Below are 22,604 nucleotides of genomic sequence, written 5' to 3'. Positions count from 1 at the left end.
TGTGCAGCTTGTAGCGCTGACTAGTCCATCCATCCATCGGGCTAACACAGAGAGACAGACAACCCAATCTAGAATTGCAAATTGTACGGCACTTTCATTTATGCTCTGAGGCAATTTATACTTTAAGCAGCAAACTAACCCCACGTATAAGACTGAGGTAAATGTCTTTGTACTGTAGGAGGAAGCTGGAGTTCCCAGAGGGAACCCACACAAACACAGGGAGAACATGCAAACTCCACACATATGGTGGAGTCAAACTCAGGACCTTGTTGCTGTGAGGCAGCAGTGCTAACCACTGCGCCACCGTGCTGCCCGTGCTGAGAACTCATAGCGCAGAATTTGACTTTTGGTGGATCTCAGCCAACTAGTTCTCTCTGTGACCTATTGTAGACGTGACTCCCTTCCAGCGCCACTGTTATCAAATGACTGACCTGGTTTATTCAACATCAGATGAATGGGATTTCCCGCAGTGCAACAAAGTCACTGTGGGAAATGTCATTCAGGCTGCATGCCTCAGTGTTATACCTGCGGTTAGTTTGCTGCTTATAGAGTATAAATAGCCTCAGAGCATAAATGAAAGTGCCGTACACCATCAGAGCCAGATATGAACACGCAGCGCCAGCCTCTCCATAATGCTTACTATAAAGGTACATATGACACTCTGCTGGTGGGATCACTCAGCTGCACTCAGATACCAAACTGCAAATAGGGGTGAGATCACGTGAAGAGGCAGTGGGGCACGGTGCCAGCCGGGTCGTGTTGGTTACAACCTCGCCCACATTCCTTTTAACACTCAGTCACCCGCTGGAAATACATTTTCACTGACACGTGGCTTTCCTGCTTTAGCAACCGCTCAGCTGCCTGGGGAGCCAACCACTGTGTGAACCGTGTAACGCTTCTATAACAGGGCAATGATGGAAGCACCGAATATGTCAGCGTGACAAGATCCTCTGTTATTTAAGTGCTTTTAAGGCATAGCTATAAGTTTAATCTGATGTCACCACACATTCACTCGCTTATCATTTCAGATAAAACTAAATAGATAAGGGGAAAATGTGTGAGTTTGTGTGCATATTTTTTGATTTCCTTTCTGCTTATTAAAAAAAAACTAATTTGGCAGGTGTCTGTGGGCTGTAGTGATGAAAGTGGTTAGGTAGGTTAGAGCCAGACCTTTGATGATTACACCAGTGCTGTGCCGCGTTGACGTCTAACACCAACTAATCATGTGGTGGTGTCGGTTTTATTATTTTAAGGTTTTCTGATGTGTGAGACATATTTACACCAGTTGTTTTCGTGAAACACCCTCTATGGACAAGCAAGACTGTTTATTGTTAGTTTTTCCATTCGAAAGAAAAAAGGTGATGTCCCAGAGTGTTGTTGTTGGAGTTTTTTTTCTTTTAAGCAGCCTACTCAAGCTTATGGTGACTCAACGCCTTCATCATGTGATTGGCAGATTTAGATTCCTGAGTAAATGTCCCATCAGGGGCAGTGACAGGAAGTGGAGGAAGACTGTGGCAGTCCCAGCAACACTGTGCTGCTTCTTTTATAATGTTGCCTTCAGCTTCATGCCTAGAAGCTACACGAAACTGCCTGCCTGAGTGCTTGTTCGCCAAATTCATTAGTTTATTTAGTTACAGCTGGAGAAACGTTATTAGAAGCTTTGTCCAAACACAAAGAGCTTCGGTTTCACTCGATCCTTGAGCTCATAAAAGTCACAAGCGTGTTTTGAACTTTAAAGAAATGCATTTAAAATGATGCAAATGCCATTTAAACAATTCACATTTGATTAATTCGTGCATTAAATGACCTTATAATGAGAAATCTTGAAAGCAGATGGTTTATTAGGGACTTATAGTTGAACCTAATGTAGTTTTGTCTAGTAATACCAAAGATGACAGCCTCCAAAGGAGTGCACAGTCTAATCAGTAAACAGATCTTGTCTACAGGTGTGGGGTTTTTTAAAGCAGGGATTTTACACTTTCATGATAAGAAAAAAAAATGGGCGGATCGATCCAAATATTTCTAAGATCGATACCAGTGCTGGTGAAGGTATTGGATCGATACTAGCACAATACTTTGTTTCTATCCTCTAGAGCCCATTTCCATTAGCATCTACTCTTACTTGGATCGACTCGCCACGACTGGTTTTCCATTATAATCTAGTACTACCTCATGTGCGTGGTTGTCATCATGGCAATCCTGCTGAGCATCCGTGATGTAATTAGTATGCAACACAAACGCTACAACAAAGTTGGACGTAGAGGTGACGATATACCTGCTGCTCGGTCTGTGGGTTTTCGTTACACTCGGAGGACCACAGTTTTTATTTTCATGAATGAGATGCTCTCATGACTCATCAAGTGACATCATTGACCAGCCAATCAGTGGCATGCAGCCTGGCAATCTCACATTTTAGTACCTGCTTGAATCGCTTGGAACCCCGGATTGTGAAGATACTAAAAATTACCTGATACCAGGTACTGTGACCTAACGGAAAATCCTTAAAACCGTGGCGAACCGTGCAGAGTCGATCCGAGTAGGTACTAATAGAAAAGGGGCTGAAGTTCTGTACGTAGCCAGATGAACTGCAATAAATTTATAATTTGGGGGGAAATTAATGCTATACCTCAAACCTGCGCTGTCGAAAAAATGTCTGAACCTTTTTGTGTTTACTGTCACATCTATTTTATTTAAAGCCAATAGCAAATTTAAACAACAGATGCCGACCCAAAGAGCTTCAGAGGCGGGCATATTTACATTCCAGGTCTCCAAAAAATCCAGTTTCAAAATACATGAAAAGATGAAATGTGTGTTTTGTGTAAATAAAAATCACAGAGTTTTAAATACAATTTTTATCATAAAAAATATTTACTAATGTTCAAATATTAATATTAATGTAAACACAGCAAAATATAAATAAAATGTATTTTATTTTTCTTTAAAAGCTTCGCCAAACAATTTGCAAATTCCAAACACAGAGCTCCCAGGAAAATTAAATTAGTTCTACGCGTTTTTAGAGAGGATGTCAAGTATTTGCGAGTGGTTGTGGTCCATAACCGCCGTTGACTGTACTGTACTAATGTATCTGATGTAGCTGCCAAAGCAACGTACAACCTTAACCATTTTAAGACACTGGCCAATCAGAAGAAATCAAACAATAACACAGTGGACAGTCTGACATCAAAAAGGCGATAAAGTAGCGCACCGTTGGCGTTGCGAGACAGTCTCAGTTTTCCTTATCCACCTGTGAATGCAGTTTCTGAAGATCTTCACACCGGCAGGAATTTTTGAAAAGCTCCATTTTCCATGCCCTGAAACAGCGTTTACATGTGAAGTAATGGCCAAAACGTATAGAAAATGCTGTGTTTAGGGGCTTCAAATCGTTTAGACTGGATTAGTTTGATGTTCATAATAACCGGCCAATAAAAAGCAGATCTCAGTGTATTGGTTAAATCATGATTCAAGAGCATTATACAATCATTTCAACACAGTCTCACGGTAGTTTGTGAAGTAGTCAAAGCCTCTGATCTACTGATTTGAGTGTCAAGACGTGAATTTCCCACCCTATTTGCATGTCCTTGAACACAAATTAGTTTTTATCTCTCAGGTCTCATCTGTACTGATTCATATCCATGGTGGTGTAGCAGGTCACGCTAGAGACCCAAGTCCTGCATGTCATAGATCTATATTACTTTTAACTTGTTTTTAATTTTAAAGGACTTAGATTTAACAACAACTGATTACATTCAGCCACTGAAACTTCCTTATGTCTGGTATTGAAGCTAAACTCAAGTTTGGTGCTGTTTAATTGATGTCAGCTGACATAATTGACTCATTTGATTGGCCGATTATCTCTGCTTACTTGCTTCTATGCATTTTTATTGCAGGTACGATTTAATTAATGTGGTTTTGGCTTGTCTGGACAGAAACATCAGCAAGGACACTGTGGACATAAAATGTAAGATGTGGCGGTGCGACAGGTTAATTGCAGGAAGCATATCAGGGTGATTTGGGTTCACCAGAAGTCAGAACTGATGTATTTTTAGCCTGTGTGAAGATCCCGCTCAAAACAAAGAGGTGACACCTGCAAAAGGAGGCTATTTATTTTCAAATTCTGGCAGTTTTGTGACCCCACATTTGAGCTCAACGCAGCTTTAATAGTTCCCAAAAAGAAGAGTAGAGCTTAACTTTATTTAGATCATTGTGCTAACTGGAAACCTTAAAGCCTCGATCTTAATCTTGTGTACTGTTGGACAGATAAACTGAGCTTTGGGTAAATGTGTGAGTGTTAAACTTTCCCCGCTCTCATCTGAATTTCACAGCAAATTTAGCACTGACTCCCGAGTCATAATGAAAGGACAGCTCATTTACAGAGTTGAAAGTTTTTTTCTTGATAACTTGCATTATGAAACTAAGGTTTGTCCACAAACAGTCACATCGGGACTCTGACTCGCTTCTGTGTGCCCTGTGTTTTGCAGGCTTCTGCTGCTGCTGTGATGGTGGTGTTGCAGACCCCCCATGCAGGCCAGATCTTTCTGCAGCTTCTGCACCGACACATGATCTGACTAGGAAGGATGCAAAGGTGGAAGCAGACCGTGCTGGATTCAGTTTCACAGCATCTTACTGGAGCAAACACACACAACATACTGCAAGGTTTTCAGTAGTATCTACTTCCCCCTTTTTTTTCTTTTTTTTTTGTTTGAGAGGACACGGATACACCCTGACTGGGCCCCTGTAGTGCTCTACATTGTGGTTGGGAAGTACCTAGTTTTACAACTGTCATGCTGGCCTGCTTAAAGGGACAGTGCTGATCAATTCGAAGCACATATTCAGGGGTCTTTTAGTCACCCTAACAAGGTCACATGGATGTTTGAGTCGTCACCTGATATGTGAGGAATGTGCAGTCAGAAGAGCCGTTTTATGCATCTGCATAAAAATACTGATTGATATTTGTTAAAAGAATGTCTTTAATAAAAAGTTGAATTGAATCAGGTGTGAGAGTTTCCTGCTTTTGAAAAACGAAAGAGAGAAGACTCACAGCTCTACAGGTTCTTTTTAGTCTGAATGCATAGTGGATTTGTTTTGAACTGTTAATGAAATCCAACCATTCTGAGGTGAAAGGGAATCTGCCATGCAATCATTTCTAAAATCACAAATGTGTGTTTTCCAAGTGTTTTCTGGCACTTCACACTGTTGAATGGTTGGAAAAAGCTGCACACTTTGTCTGAATAAATTTCTCAGCGTTTATGAAGCCAGAGTCCAAAAAAGTGAGTTAAGTGCGCTCATTACATTGATGCCCGTCCTGGGTGTTCTGCATCACTGCCCTCTGTTTACAGCTGCAGAGAGTGAAAGTACTTAATCTGTACATGAACTCTCTGAACTTCACCATGAGGGTCATTTACACACAATGGACACCGGGCACTGTAACAGCGCTTACTACGAAATCCTAAACGACACACACGGAGAACTTCAGGAATTACACGTTGTCCTGCAGAATTCCCAGAAGAGGTAAGGTAAGGTAACTTTATTCATACCCATAGGTAAGGTAAATTTGCTTTACAGAAAAATGATAGCATCGCAGTTGACTGAGGTCCTGGCCAGAAATAGTTCCTGTGTTAAAGACTTGGCACCTAATAGATAACACATCTCCTGATAGCAGTATAAAAAGAGCAAATGCTCATCATCTCTGATGGAGTAAACCCAAAACATTGACACCAAATGGGGCTGCTTCTCCTCTATGGCTACTTTTAAGTCGGGAGACGTCATTCCCATTAAAAGTAAGAAGCATGAACGGTTCTTCAGGAAAACGCAACAAATGTTCCAGATTGTTGCCACTGTACCACACAAATGCCTATTTCTTTTCCTTTTTTAAAAAAATTATTTAGCTACATGCTTGGTCTGTGTTTACAGGGTAGCAGCAAAGAATGTGTCTGACTCGGTACACCACAGATGATCCATGATAGCTTTGCCTCTTGAATCCACGCGACGCCACATTTATGAAATTCTGAAGGTTTCTTTTAAACCAGTTTGATAGCGATGGTAAAACTGTGACTCAAAGTCTCTATTTGAACATTTTTTTCCAGTTTAAAGAACGTAGAGTTTACCAAGCACCAATTGTCAAAGCCATGTTAGATTTCACGCTGCAAGCGATTATTAAACATTACAACCACTCTCATTTTCAGTTTCAGCCTCTTAAGTGGAGCGATAATTATCTGGCTAAATGTGTTTTCAGTCTGTGTGATTGTCTTACGCTACAAGACAATCATTTTGAACGCTACAAAAAGAAACTCAAGGGAAAAGTACTGTCATCAATAACATGCTTAAGAGAAGTAGGACAGACTTTAAACATCTGAATGGGAAGCACCTAGATGTTGGTAAGAAAAGAGTCCTGTACTGTGCAAAAGTCTCGAGATACCTCATTCTTTAAAATATGCTACTAGGAAAATGACAAACTGGTACAGCAGCTTATTGAAACGTGCAAACATACACATTCTTCAGCACAGCCTGAACTCTCTTAGGGTTTCTTCTCATTCTTGAAGGACATTCAAAGCTCTTCTTTGGATTTTTCTGCCTTTTGTTCTCTGTCAAGTTGATCCCACATTGCTTCAGTAATGTTGAGGTCTGGAATCTGGGGAGGACCATCAATGATTGATAGAGCTCCTGTGTGTGTTTTATGCTTGTAACTGCTAGTGTGTTTGGGATCACTGTCATGCTGAAAAGTGAAACCACTGCCAACTGGTGGTGGATGGTGAAATGGTGGATCAAAATCTGATGAGATGCTTCTGTGTTCATAAGCCAATCGATTACGAGATCTCCAACACCACAGCCCCAAACCATGACTTCCCCTCCACCATGCTTTACAGATGGTTATAGATACATTTTCAGATTTGAGTTAGTTACTCAGTAAAACCTGTTATAATTTGGCATACCTCAGTCTTCGCCCACCTTTAGGAATTGCATCTTGACAGCCACCCTACCACTGAGACCATTTATGATGAGTTTTTAGCGAACAGTAGATGGATCAGCACAGTGGCATGGTGGTTAGCCTCACAGCAAGAAGGTCCTGAGTTCAATCCCACCATCAGGTGGGGATCTTTCTGTGCAGAGTTTGCATGTTCTCCCCGTGATGGATCAAATGAAGGGCCAGATGTATCTCCCAGGTCTTTGCTGGATTTTCTTCTGTTTCTTAAGGATAAGACTTTGTTAATCTGCTGTAGATATGTTTTTTAGTTGTGCTACCTATTCCTTTGTTCTCCACTTGTCTAGTTTCCTCAACTTTAAGGACAGACTAAACAACATGGCCCATTTTCTGCTATCTCTTTAGGAATTACCTTGTTTGTCAAAAATACTATTTTATGTCTGTCACACTGCTATTTTTTTGGTATTTGTCATAGATTCAAGTAAAGAAGCAGTGTGTTTTCTGACAGGCGACTAGTAACAAAGTTCCTAAAGATAGGAAAAAAACCGTCTCTTTGCTAAGTTATGCACAGAAAGAACAATGATTCATTACTTGAGTTTTATGGTTTTTTAATGCTTGAATGAGTCATAGGTCAGATCTAAGTGGCTTCACAACAACAACAACAAAAAAAGCATTCCTCTGAAAATGGTTAGGTACAAGGACTGGACTGAAAATGGGTGAAAAGGCAGCAAATGTTAAAAACAAAAAACAAAACAAAAACAAAAACCTTTAAATAACCTTAAGAAAGAGTACTTTTTTGTACTTTAAATCCTTGGAGTAAAAATATTTTACAAAATAAAGGATTCAGACTGTTGCACAGTTTTATATTTATTGCCCAAAATTAGCAATTAGTTTCAAAGCACATTACAATGTCTGTAGTATATTAACTCGCTTGAATAAAGGAACTTCCTCCCCAAAAAACAAAAAGAAATCTTTTAGTAGGATTAAAATGGGAAAAACCGAGGGGGAATTCCCCTTTTAGTAGTTCATAACAAACTGAACAACTGAAGCTTAACATGAAATTAATCACCATGTGTTATGTTTATTTAAACCTTTCATTTTGAAAAGGAAATGATTACCACTACTTTCCTTTTGCTTTTGTTCTTAACGCTAAGCTAAGCTAACAGTTTAATGGCTGTCGCGTCATAATTACTGTACAGACTTGAGCGCTGGCTTTGATCTTCTCATTTTACCGTCAGAATCAAAGCACACTCTGGCTTTTATTTCCGGTATGTGTTGAGCTATTCTTTTAAACCGCACAGCTGGAGGTGAAGTGCCATGTTCGTTTGAATGGCCAGCACTTCCAGTTCCTTCTCCAGGTTTGACTGGAGAGCAGGTACGTCTGGCTCGGATCATCTTAGCAAAACATCCTTTTCTCTTCTCTCTGCCCCACAGAAATCTTTGGATGTGGTCAGCTAAGTAATGAGTAATGAGTCATGCTCAGTAGACTGTATATCCTTCTGTCACCATCACTTTTATCTTGTAACCGAACCCCTGTTTTGCATTTAGACCTCCCTACTTCAGCTTTCACTTGAACCGCTCCGAAGCAGCTTTGGTCGTTCTAAGACGACTGTTATGCGCGATTGCCACCATAAACCGTGCCGGGTGAAACTGCCTGATTTTTTTTTTCTTCTTCTTGTCAAGGTGTTGGATCTAGAAGAAAAGCGAGGAGGTTAAACAAACTCAAAGCTCATTGAAATAAACCTCTGTCAACTCCCACTCCCTGTTTCTGAGTATAGGAATGCGCTGTTGTTGCGCTTCACATCCCACGCAGAATTGCTGCAGGCCTTCAGGTAATGAATGAACAGGGGATGCCCACCCAGCAACCACCAAACAAAGAAAAGTGGGCACACTCACTCCCAGACTGGTAAAGGATGACTGAGTTTCCCACCACCGTGTAACCTCACCATGTCATTTGTCAGCATGTTTACTGCCCGTTATTCATCTTCAGTGTGGAGATCTATACTGATTGATTTAATCATTAAATAGTGAAATTTATCCCTTAAATTTTAAAATAAACCTTTTTTTCTAACTGAAAAAGTATCTAAAATAAATTTGTGAGTACAGATTGTCTAATAAAGATTGCTTAAAAATGGTTATGGTGTGATGTGAAGTATTTGGGATCATTTAATATGAAATCTAAATGATGGGTAGTAGCTGCAGTGGCATTTTATGCACTTGTTTTACAGTCCACTAAACTTTAATGGAAACCTGCTTAACATGTGATTATTATTTTTTAACTAGGTTGCAATAAGGGAGAGAGGTGAAGTAAAGGACAGAGCGACGGTCTCATAGAAATGTGAATAGTTGGACATAATGTGACAGCCCTACCGTTCCCTCTAAAAGCTCATCTACATGTTTTAACGTGTCTCTTTAAAACCAAAAGTCCTGCTTGAGGAAAGTCTTGCCACCCGGCAGCCAGTAGGAACAGGCACCCTGTAGAGACGGGTGGCAAAATGAGAGAAAAGTCAACATCACACGCCTGAATTGAATGATTTATTCAACATGAGTATATATTGAGACGGGTGGAGCAACGCTGTTTCTTGGAAACACGTTTCTGTGTAAGTATATATGTAAGGCGTGTGTTTGAACACTTAGGTCAGCAACATGTGTAATCATCTCAGATTTGTTATAAGTACCTACGAGTAGCTCATCAGATTTATTACAGTTCTTGAGGTAATGATGAAGGTACAGAAAACAAAACCTGTGTGCCCACTTTTCTCAACTCCAACAGCAATCCCAGCATCCTGTGTAAAAACTCCTTTATACATTTGCTGGACAGTTTATTTGGGATGAACTCTCTCCTGTTCCACCACATGTCAACGATGCTCTATTGGACTGAGATCTGGTGACTGTGGAGGTCATTTGAGTAAAGCAAACCTCACTGTCATGCTCAGGCAACCATTTTTAGATTATTTGAGTTTTGACACATAGTGTGTTATCCTCCTTTTGTCATAGAGTGATGCACACTAATATCCCCTACAGCATTAAACCAGCAGCCAGACAGAAATCAAGAATCATCAGACCAGACAATGTTTATCAGTCTTGTGTTGTCCAGTTTCGGTGAGCTTGTTTTAAGTGTTGCCTCAGTATCTTGTTCATAGCTGACAGGAGGTGCGCCGTGTGTCGTCTCCTGCTGTCGTAGCTCGTCTGCATGTGGTTATTTGAATTAATCTAGAGATGGTTGTATGGGAAAATCCCAGCAGATCAGCAGTTTCTGAAATACTCAGACCAGCACGTCTGTCACGAACAACCATGTTGCGTTCAAAGTTGGTAAAATCAATTCTCTTCTCCACTCTGATGCTCAGTTTGAACTTCAGCAGGCTGTCTTGACCATGTCCACACGCCTAAATGCACTGAGTTGGTGCAGTGCGATTGGTTGATTATATATTCGTCTTAACAAGCGGTTGAACAGGTTTGCCTAAGAAATCAGCTGGTGTGCACCAGTATCTTTGATCTTTGCTATTTAAGTAGATTTCATTCTGAGTATCTGGACCTCGCAGCTTTTCTGCTCTCTCTGATAATACACTGCAAGTTCCCTCTTTTTTAAAACCTTATAAAAACCCCAGTCTTTGTTCTTTGGCCTGTTGGCAGTTCATTCAACCACAATTAAGCTTTCAGGAATTTGTCCGTTTTATCGCCGAACTGACAAGACGATACCTTCATACAACACAAAATCTTTGTAAATCCATGATTTTTCTTCCCTAAAACCTTCCCAAGGCATGACTTAAATCATACAGAAAAGAGACGTACATAGTTAAATCAATGATTTCTTGCTTTCTATACCTTCAACAAAAAAATGCATTCTTTCCATTTTTCAAGGGCTCTAAAGATAGTGCTTGTGGCTCTTGGTTAAAGGACGAATATGTCTACAAAAAAGTTTTCCTTCTTTGAACTGAACATTTTTGAGAGTCTTGAGGAAATTACATTTATTTAAAATTGATTACAAAATAGAGCGAATTCCCAAGTATTCCTAGTTAACATCTTGCAGCCACTCACTTTCATGCTGTAACCCATCAGGAATCACACATTAACCACTGCTTTAGATCTAGAACAAGCAAACCAGTGAATGAATGAAAGATACAGAATCACCTTTGTCTTTATCAGGGCCTTCTTATCTTCTCAGAGATATTTTTGTTTAAATCTGCACAAATGTTATTCTACATGATAACAAGTTTCCTTATTGTCCACATCCAGAGTGTTTCAGGTCAGGAACATGTCTGACAGTCTGACCTTATCTGTATGTTCACGCCCAGCGTCTTTTGATGTGGCTGCTCTGTTTGTTCACCAGCGCCAGCAGTCTGCTCTCTCCCATTCAGCAAACTGCCTCCTGCTAATTCCCTCACTCTGACCGGGCAGCGGCCATTGTTTCAGTTCCACACCAGGAGCTGCGGTCTCATTCACACCTCGTGAGCTGCAGTCACCAGCTACAGAGCAATCTGCAGCACCGCTGTGTGACTTCTCACAAGTTCAACACATACTTTGAAGAAAGTGGCAGGTTTGTCATTAATGCTACTGGGAGCTAAAACCTGAAAGCTTGAGCTTTTTATTCAAGTGTGTTGAGAAAATCTGGCCAGCATTTAATAAACAGCGAGAGCGATTATCGGATGGCATTTTTTCATCTATTCTTCTAAATTTTATCCAAACCACGAGGTGCTCCAACTTGATCCTCTGACAATCAGCTGATACTTTTACCTTCATATGAAAATTGTTTGACTTACAGGGAAGTCCACAGGGGTGGGGTGAAATTTGGCGCTTTTTCATTTGCATTTTTAAGCCATCATAAGTTCATAAATACTGATATTTAGATTAGAATTTTAAGGCTAAAAAACACATTAAAGCTCAGTTTAAAACTGCAAACAAATCAGTTTTAGACCTTTTTCAAGTGTCACCACTCAAAGACGAAATGTTTTGTTCAGCACGACTTTTAGCTCATCCGTCTGAAGGACCGACGAGCTTATGCCGCGGTGAGAATCACTCCTCCTCCTGAAGCGTCGGTCAGACTTTAATCAAACTTAAACACACTGATCACCAAGTTGGTCTACAGCCAAAGTGTGCGATTTTTCATGTGCACTAACCTGTGAGGTGTGATAAATTGTGAGCCGGATGAGGTTAGTGCGTACCTGACCACCAGTACCATGGCATGTATCGTATTTTCAACACCAAATCTCCGTGATTTTAAAGTCTGCAATGTATTTAACAGAAAAAAGCACTGGTGCCCTGGGTGTTTTATCTGATTTCATAAGTGCATTTTGAGTAGAGGTTAAAGAGTCTGATCAGAACAAGTTACACCAAAAGAAAGGTCTCCTGTTTATATTTTGATTTCATTTCATTTCATCCATTCATTGTCATGATCGACTGGGTCATCTGCCAGGCTCATCTTCTTGCCAGGAGTCCCTCTGTGGCATGTTGCCATATTTTAATATTCATCAAATGTTTAGTTTGAAACTATATTTAGTCAAACTATTAAAACGATGCTAATGCTAAGTGTGTGACCGCTATACACATATACAGCATGTAAAAAAACATGTAGGTTGCAAGTTTTACTTTGACCTTTAGTTGATGTGATGACCAGCTTGCCCATTCTGGGTAATAGTAATGTCATTATAATAGGGTTTTTCCCAAAAGGTCATCATAACCATGTGAAGCTAAGCTGCCATAAAGTCAGTAGAAGAAGAAGAAGAAACGATCACTGTGACCAAAAAAATAATTTAATGGTTTATAACATTTGAACCTCGAGGCTTTAAACATTCAAACTATAAACAGTCATGTGAAAAAGAGGAGTTCATCCATCCATGTGAAAAACCAAGTGCACCTTTACTGCTTCCATTGGAATTAACAGGATAAGTAGCAGCCAGGTGCTGATAATGACTTACACTTGCTTAACTGGTTATCAGAAAGTGTGAGCATCTCTGTAGACAACATGGCAGTTTGCTGGTCTGGAGAATTCAGGTGTGTGTATAATCTTCCCAGGACTGGACGTCCCAGCAAACTCACCTGAGGTTAGAGCGTGCAGACAAACTGCAAAAAAATCCAAGTGGAGATGTTTCGCCATGATCCACAGTGCCATGTTTGGAGAAAACTAAACACAGCATATCAGCACAAATTTTTTAGTCCAGCTTTCAAGCACGGTGGTGGAGGGGTGATGATTTGGGACCAGGACTTGGGCATTTTGCAGTCATCGAGTCATCCATGAACTTGTATGCATACCGGCGTATTCAAGAATCAAATTTAAGGCCATCTGTCTGACTGATCATGAGCACAGCAGGAAGTCTACAACAGAATGGCTCAAAAAGAAAAGAATCAAGATGTTGCAAACCTCAACTCAACTGAAATGCTATGGTGGGGCCTTAAGAGAGCTGTGCATGAACAAATGCCTGCAAATTCAATGAACTGAAGCAACGCTGCACAAAGGAGTGGGCCAAAGTTCTCCACAGTGTATATAGAAAATAATTGCTTCATGTTATTACTGTTAAATGTGATTCTATAACGATGAAATCACGGGATACTTATTTTTTCATGGGACTGCAGAGTTTTCCTGCATACGACTGCACAATTTGTCAAAAGTTGCTGAGCAGTGCATTACACTTGCAGTACATTTAACTCCAAGTAATAAAAGACAAGATAAGATAGCTGCATCACTGCCATTTTTGTATGGTACGGTTAAATGAGCTGGAGAAGTCGGTGAAAATCTATTTTGCTGCAGTTAGCTTTCACTTTTTGACCGACTCGTTTTGGAAGATCTGGAAATTTCTCCAAGGATCGTCAAATAAGTTTGGTTAGAAGTAAGGAGGACCAGTACTTTGTGAAACTGCAACTGTAAGGGAAGCAGAAACTAACAGAAACCATGATTCACTCACATCCTACCAGTTTTCAAATTGCTCAGGAAATGGCTGACAAACGGTCGTGACCACAGTTCTGATGGTGGCTTATTTTTACCACCATCTTCCCAGTATTTGTTGAACTAAAAGTAAAAGTATGTTGTTGTTAACAGTAACTTTCCAGAGGTGCTTTTAAAATCTTTTGACTCATCAGAGACAGAAATGATATGGCCAGCTTACATGTAACAGTTTGGTTACTCATCAATATGCCTTTCAGACTGCAGGGCAGCAACTTAACTGAAGGGCCTACAGTGCACTGCTTATTACAGTTCAGTATTTACTGAATATGAGAAACAGCAGCAGAGTGGGCTGTAGGGAACTCAGCAGCTTTACAGTTCATTGACAAGAGAACAGTGGCTGAAACTAAAGCGGAAACTATCTAGCACCAACAGCTCCACCACCATTAAAAATGGAAGGAGTTTCATTCACAGATTTGCACTCAATGAACCCGAGACAGCACCCAGTGGCATTTGTGACACTGAGACAGCAAAATACACCGACAAACCACAGCAAAAAACCAAAAAAGGCTACATGCAATATACCCTTCTCTTTGCAGGATTGTTGCAAAAAGTGCAAATATGGGTATTGCATTAACAAATGGTTTTTTTTAGACTTTAAAAACATTTTTTAAACATGTTTCATGCATAAAAAGCTGCTCCGGTGCAGTCTGTTAGTTTGCATATAGTGTATTAAACCAGCATGCACCAATACATTCTGTTCCATCTTGTTCTGTGGATCAGATTTCAGAGGATAAAAAGACTTACTTAATGGTTTTAATATCAGTAACATAGCATACTGTGACTTTACTGCTCTGTATTTTTACTACTAAAGGTCAGCCAGGGTGTGGAAAGATAAAAATAGAGAGGCCATTTAAGCATTAGTATGCCCTCATCAGCAAATCTTCAATTAAAGTAACTGCGCAGACTGGCAGTCATTTAATCCCTTTATCTATAGGATCTGGTCCGCTACACCCGTGCATGTGTGTGTGTGCATGCACATGTCCATGTGAGCCTTTACGTTTGTATGTGACTGCATCGGGTATCTCCCCATCATCAAGTGATATTATACAGCCACTACACTACAGATTATATCGTCTATTTTTCCCCCTCAGTTTGCACAGGTCATAGAGGTGCAATACGTCCTGCAACTCCCCAAAGTTGCCAATCTGTAGATTAAGAAGTGTCCAGCCTTGCTGCAGGTGAGTGGTTAACCCTGCGTTCCCAGGCTGGGTGTAAATAAAATATAGTAAGGCAGCTGTGGGAGGTCTGCAACTTGGCAGGAGTGTGTTTTAAAAAGTCTGCCCACTCAAGAGTCAAACACCAGCACAGGCTGATACTTGCTCCTGTCCAACTGATCTGCCCGCCCACACATGGGAAAGCACTATCCAGGAATCACGCTCCATCGGTCTCCATGCCCAGTCAGGCACTTTTATTTCATTTAAAGCCATCACTTTGTTTGGGTTAAAAAGATTTCTTAAAATAACACTGCGCCCCGTAAGGCGCAGTAAAAGGCTATAAAGTTCCAACTTCAATTTAAACAGCGGCCTTTAATCAAAGGTTTGGCTCAGAGTCACAAATAATGATGATACAACTGAAAGTGGTTGTAATGCTGGGAGCGCACACTTACACTGCTGAACAAGTCACGGTATACAGAGCTGTCTTTTTGTATAGACTTAAAGAACGAGATATCAAAAGACCCAGTTAGTGAGCCCCGCTCAGTCCTGGGAATTGAAATATAGATTCTGTCACTGCCATGACTGCCGGGCCTTTCACTTAGGTTTGTATTCCAATGTGGAAGTTTAGAGTAGTGATGGAAATGTATCCCCAAAAGCGATACATCATAGGTAATGCAGGCCTCTGTGTTCTTTCATCATTTAAGCAGCAGAGAAACAGACCAAGGTTCTCTAGAGAATGAAATTATGCGATTGATGTGCTTTATGAGCTCTGGGGTTACTTGAAAATCCAATCTTAAGCTTGCGTCATGCTCATTGAAGAAGTCATCAGATATGAAGAGAGTAACAGAATCCAGCTCAGGGCCTGTATGTGTGGAGTTTGCATGTTCTCTGCGTGGGTTCTCTCCAGGTACTCCAGCTTCCTCCCACGGTCCGATCACTTGCACTTGGATAGGGTTAATCGGTAATTCTGATTTCAAGTACCTTCTTTGCGCTTGATTTCACCCAGCAAGAGCAAGCAATGTTGTGTAGAAAAATACACATATTCACAAACAACCAGAGGAGGTCACAGATCAGATCTAGGCCTGTGTGATTGAATTTATTTTCTCAACTACTTATCAAAGTCTGGGTCACAGCAGGGTTGGGGATTATCTGAGCTGTCATTAGGGGTGAAGTAGGGCACACCCCGGACAGGTCGCCTGGACTTTTCTGTCCATTTTGTGGGATCTAGCAGCTTGGTAACAATGGAACCAAGCTGAAAGTCATACGGTCTAGCTTTTATGAAAAACATTGTACTCCATCAGGAATTTCCTGACCTTTAAGTTAAAAAAGTACAAGCAAAAAGAGTTCAAATAAAAAGTGTAATAATGTTTATGAAAGTTAAGGTTAGTGCTTTTTCAGTCGTTTTTATCTTTTCTTCTGATTTACGTCTTCCAGGGTGGAAAGCATTGGGAGCAATCATATATGTAAACACTGATAGGTAGCCTTATTGCTAGGTTCACATAACACTGTAAATGGGTTAAAGGTAAACAGCTGACTTTGGGAAACACAGTTTGATTTCTTGCCAGAGAAAGGTGATAAGATCAGTCTGACTTTGTATGTAGTGTGTATGCAAAGTATGGAGTTGGATCCAAGAAGTAATTCGCTTAGCTAGCATAAACACTGAAAACAGAAGGAAACAGTCAGAGCGGCTCTACCACCAGTACAAAGATGTACCAGCGTATGGGAAGCAATACGTTAGGTATGTTACTAATTTTGTTTTTAGGCATCATTAGGTAAACCTTGGGATCTGTTTTTTTTCCTGCAGAGCTGCTTTAATTCTTTGTGGTACAGATTCAAAAGGGTGCTGGAAACATTCCTCTGAGATTTTGGTCCATGTTGACATGACAGCATCACACATTTGCTGCAGATTTGTCGGCTGCACATCTACTATTCAACCACAACTCAAACAAGCTCTATTGGACTGAGATCCTGAGACTCTGAAGGCCATTTGACTACAGTGAACAGTCTGATTTGTCTAACAGTTGAAAGCAGTACACTGTGGTCATAAAGGGATGGACATGGTCAGCAACAATACTCAGGTAGGCTGTGGCATTTAACTGATGCTCAGTTTGTACTGAGGTGCCCAAAGTTTGTCCAGAAAATATCCCTCACACTGTTACACCTTGTTCGTGTTTTTTGCGCTAAATTCTGACCCTAGCATCTGAATGTCAGAGCAAAAACTGAGAGTCATCAGACCAGGAAAAGTTTTTCCAATCTTGTTTCATCCAATTTTGGTGACCCCTTGTGAACTGCAGCCTCAATTTCCTGTTTTTCGCTGACAGTTATGGCATCCAGTGTGGTTTTCTGTAGTTGTAGCCTTTCTGCTTTTGGGTGTGAAGCATTGTGCATTCAGAGATGCTTTTCTGCATACTTTGGTGGTAATGAGTGGTTATTTGAGTAACTGTTGACTTCCCATCTGCTCAAAGCAGTCTAACCATTATCCTCTGACATCAACAAGACATTTTCACACAGAGAACTGTTGCTCACTGGATATTTTCTCTTTTTCTGATCATCCAAGTAGATCAGCAATTTCTGAAATGCTCAGACCGGCTTATCTGGTACCAACAAACAGGCATTCAAAGGCACCTTTCTTCTCTATTCTATTGTTCAGGTTGAACTTCAGCCATCATCTTATCATCTTGATCACGTCTACATGCCTTTGTCCATTGAGTTTCTATAATGTGATTGACTGATTAGTTAACGAGGAGCTGAAACTAACAAAGTGGACAGTGATTACATAATCTTTTACATGTGTTCTATTAATTTTGTTTCTATATAACAAAGTAAAGAATACCAGCTTCTAACAACATAAAAACACAAATTCTATAGCTGTTTCAACTCATGCAGAAGAAAAAAACTTCAGTCCAGATTTTTGTTTTAATTTAAAATATTTTAGACATGACCTGACGGCGGATCACAAAAATTAAACAGTCTGTGTGAGGTCTGATTGCATCCGTATGAGAAAAGCGCAAGTAACAGACTCCTGGCGGAACGAGTGGACGTCACGTGTCTCTCAATCCAGGAAGCGCCCTCGCCCGAACCAATCAGTGTTTCTCGCAGTGAACCTGCCTCCTGCTCAGGAGAATCTGTGCACGACACGACAGCTTCAGATGATGCCCTGACCTGATTCGACATCGTCTGGAGTTCATGCGCGAAAACAGTTTATGATGACAAACACTTGCAGTGACTCTTGACATGCATTTGCGTTTATGCTTTTTTTTTTTTCTGTCTCGAACGGGCTAAATGAAACTGTCACGCAGACTTTTGACAAGTCTACAACTGTCTGCATTACACTCATCTCACACCTCAGCCTAAAAGAAAAAAACCTCAAACATTGTCACACAATAAAACGCGACAAGGTATTTTTTTTTTTTTTTATTCCTCAGAAAGACGCCGTTGATGGCTGTGGAAAGTGCACAGCCATATAGGTATTGAAAAATTCAACTTAGCTTAATCTGTTTTGTTCAGCATCTTCACTCTGAGTCATGGTTAGGGGAAGTTGCTGCTCTCTTTATGCATATGTACCGGCTATGAAAACTAGTGCTGCTCTCACTCTTAATGATTTGTAAATGACATTGGTGTTTGCCTGGGGCTTCCCCTGGTAACCTTTCAATTCTTCAAGCATCCACTGAATATTTTGTACCCCTAACCTGAAACACATTATGTGTTCTACCCAATCACATCTGACTCAAGACTCTTCTTTGAATTACGCATACCAGTAATGTACATTCATATATCACCTGGTCCCTCCTTAAAAACGACAACTATGAGAAGTCCTATTATCTGGTAATAATAATTAACACAGAGGCAGCTGATCTTTAAGAGGATGTGCGCACTGACTCATCCTCTTTAAATCATCCTCTGCTCTTTCCACGCTCGCAGCAGGGAGGCCACATGCGAATTACCTTAGCGTTTACACAGATGCTGACATTTAGACAGGGCATGAGAAAGGAGAAAAGCGGCGATCAGGTTGCAGGCAGCGAGCAATCTCTGTGAAATCCAAGAGAGCCGAGCGTGTTGTTGAGGGCTGGTTTGTCGGCTCAGGCGAGGACGGGACTTCTCACGTGCGTGTTTACCTGCTGGGTTTACGTTAGTGGGTTTCCCTGCCGCTCTTCGCCCACCCTCCTGAGAAAGGGTCAGTTGGTACGGGTGTGTGAACACTGGTTAGGCAAACTAACATAAGTCAGAGCTGCTTTCTCAGAGCTGCTTTACAGCTGACAGAATGTGAAAGCAGAATAAAAACAAACACCCCCCCCTTTCACTTTAAGCCTTGTTTTGGGAGGGGGGCGCATTTAGCAGACAAACTGCTGTTAATCTTAAAGGCTTGAGGTTTAACATTTAAATTGCACAAGACTATAAGGAAATTGCATCACTGCATTTTCAGAAGGAAGTCAGCGTGCCTAAAAAAAACTTGTCGCTTTAAATATCACAACTTGAATGAAGCCCTCGCACGTTCATCAGCTCTGACACTTCTAGGAATGATGGTTGTCGCGCGTTCACAGAATGCAGACCATATTCTTCGTAGCGCGGACCTAAAATAAAACTGCAGTTTCCCCTTTGTGCGTTTAAATCTTGAATATTCAGCATACTTTGGTCCAGGCTCGATATGACGGGGTGAGAGGTTAACATACAGTATTAACCGTAATAAATGGAAAAAAGGTGCATGAAATATTCATCAGCAAAACACACAGACTAATTTGGACAAGAATAATTTAAGAGGCAGTTGCGGAGATATTTTTTAAGCTCCCTTGTGGCCAAAGCTCTCTGTGGGTGTTGTCAGCTTTTTCTGAGGTATAATTGAGGAAAGCTTGCAGTACTAGACACCACTCACCTTTCCAAGTTATATTCCCCCAGGGCGCCTTAATGCGCCCATCTCCCGTCTTCGCCAAGTATCACTTATCAGAATTGCAAATATTGGGCAGACTACATCCTTAATCAGAATTATTAATGACCAAGCTGTTTGAAGTTTACCCAGGGAGGCTTCACTTCACAGACGAGCACCACAGTATTTAGCTCTGTGGGCAGGTTAAGGCGGCATGTTTCTGACTTGGTACAACTGTAATTTAAAAGCAAATTATGACCCAATGAAACACTGAGGAGTCAATGCCAGTTATGCGCCATCCACATCTGTAAGTGCATGAACATCGAGAGTGTAAATACATGAGCAGTGTATGTGTATTGAGTATGACAAAGGTTCCCAAAGTGTGGGGCCCGCCCCCTAGGGGGAGCGCTGTATGAAAAGAAAAAAAAAAAAAGAACGCTTGGACATTGCTAGCATAATGGACTGGTTTTTGACGGGGCTCCCACACAAACACAAAGCAGGAGACGAAGCATCGCTGAAAATGTTTCCAAACCAACTTCCTTTCAAGCCAAAGACTAGAAAATATGGTGACGCATATCTTCCCTTTGGTTTCACCTGCACAAGTGCCAAGGTAGGTCTCTGCGACAGAATTAGTTTTCCCTTCGTGGGGAGCACGCGCTGGGCTGTCCAAATCACGGACAAACAGTATCCCACATTCTTGATTTTTAGTTCACAAACACTTCTTGTAATGACTAACTACTCCTGACATTTTGGAGATGTTAGCTCTTTATACAGTAAAGTTACAGTGGGATACAAATAACATCAGGCTGTTCCTGCCACGATTCGTTCCCCCTGTCTAAATCACAGACAAACAGTATCCCACAGTTGTTTATGTTTTTGAACCCATTTTGCACAGAGAGGCATTTTTTGAAAAATGTATTGATAGCAATGTTGAATATTATTACACAGGAAAAAAACAACTACACGTAAAATAATTACACCGTGACGCCTCTGCCTTTCTAAATGGAGGGACAGTAACTGCGTGTGTGTATGTAAGTGTGTAAAACCTGAAGATAGTCAGATTAACAGTAACAGTATTTTGTCTCTATCTGCCATTCTGCAATTCATCTCATGTAAACAATAACCGTGGCGCACAGCGTGACGTGAAAAAAAACACATACCTCTGACACTGCGTGACGAACTCTGTATTCCTCGTCCACACGTAAACGCAAAAAAATGGCATTTTAAAAAAAATCGTTTTCAGTGATTCGAAACGCCGTTTACGTGTGGACGAAAGGTCCAAACGCATAGAAACAGCTGCGTTTTCAAAAATACCCATTTAAGTGTGGACATAGCGTAAAAGAGTTAGGACTTTATTTTATTACTACCTGTAATTTATTGCAGTTTACTTGTATTTGCTTAATTGTTTACTAAATGTTTGAGGTGTGAAATAAACCGCAATGGAATTTGAAAACAAAATGTGGGAGTGTGTGGTTAGAGGATGTGTTTAGGTGCTGGCGGGGGCGCGAACATTTTTCTTGTAAAACAAAGGGGGGCCCAGCAAAAAAAGTTTGGGAAGTACTGCAGTATGATAACTAGAGTCATTCATTCATTCACTACCTTTCTTTATAGCAGATTTAATCTTTAGCGTTACAGTGGTGAGTAGTAGTCCATCTACGTTTAATGTCACCGATAAGGGGGGCAGTGACTGCGCCCTCAAGTTACTGATAATCTAAGATGGACATTTCCCATTTGCGAGGCAGATTAAATATGCTTAAGTGCTGAAACTGAGGGGGGCATTTGTCGTAAAGCAGCTATAGGAAATGCTTAATCAGAGGAAGCAGTCGTGGCGGGCTGTTAGATGAAGAGCTATAGGGCGACTTCATGACCTTTACTGTGTTATGGGTAGCAGTGTCAAATTTATCTTCTTTGTTGCTGTTATTGGCTCAGGCTTTATTAGTAATACACCTTGAGTACGTTTGTGTCTGCGTGCATGCACAGACGCTGGTGCTGGGCAACAGCGACATTTTTAAGTTGCTTCACAAGTGTTTGCTTATGTTGCTTTGTTCATAATTCATTATATAAATATGTATATATTAGGGGTGCAACAATATTCGTATCGATATTGAACCGTTCGATACAGTGCTTTCGGTTCGGTACGCATGTGTATCGAACAATACAAAATTTTTTATTTATTTTATCAACTTCTGACGATGCTGTCTGTGTTGAGAGCTCAGTGGATCTGCGTTCGACTACTTCGCCTAGGCTGCACTGTCGAGCGCAGATCCACTGAGCACAGCGCAAGCTAGCGAGACAGAAGCTAAGCTCTTTGCAACATGGCAACTGCCTCAATGCTAGCCGAAATTGAACCTCCCCCACCCTCATTCAGATCTGGCGTTTGGAACTATTTTGGTTTTCATGTGAGGCATGACCCTGATGGTAAGCGCGTCATGGACAAAAGTAAAACAGTATGTCGGATGTGCCACGCAATGCTCAATTACATTGGTGGGAACTAGTGCATTAGCGCAGTTAGCTCGTTAAAGTGTTGAGGCCATCCAGCCCCACGCACGGGGCGATCCACGGTAACTCATTAACAGAGATTTGCGGCGTTATGGCGTTAATGTCATTTTAACGAGATTAACGCTGACAGCACTAGTGGGAACACAATGAATATGACTGCACATTTACTCCGACATCATCTTAGTGCAAAGACAAGTGGAAGCAGACAAAAACAACAAGCACGCATGCTAC

The 22,604-nt window shown here is 41.0% G+C and overlaps 1 long non-coding RNA gene across 1 annotated transcript in view; it reads left to right on the top strand.

The window, feature by feature from the left end:
- LOC134634833 (uncharacterized) overlaps positions 1-4,911 on the top strand; it is a 37,356-nt gene extending 32,445 nt beyond the window's left edge. The window contains exon 3 of the long non-coding RNA XR_010094888.1: positions 4,479-4,911. This is a non-coding gene — a long non-coding RNA (uncharacterized LOC134634833). The remainder of the gene's footprint in view (positions 1-4,478) is intronic.
- The last annotated feature ends 17,693 nt before the right edge of the window (positions 4,912-22,604 follow it).

The sequence above is a fragment of the Pelmatolapia mariae genome, linkage group LG9 (genome assembly GCF_036321145.2).
Source record: "Pelmatolapia mariae isolate MD_Pm_ZW linkage group LG9, Pm_UMD_F_2, whole genome shotgun sequence".
Taxonomy (NCBI): Eukaryota; Metazoa; Chordata; class Actinopteri; order Cichliformes; family Cichlidae; genus Pelmatolapia; species Pelmatolapia mariae.
Note: the sequence above shows the minus strand (reverse complement) of the source record. Positions and strands in the feature narration are given on the sequence as shown.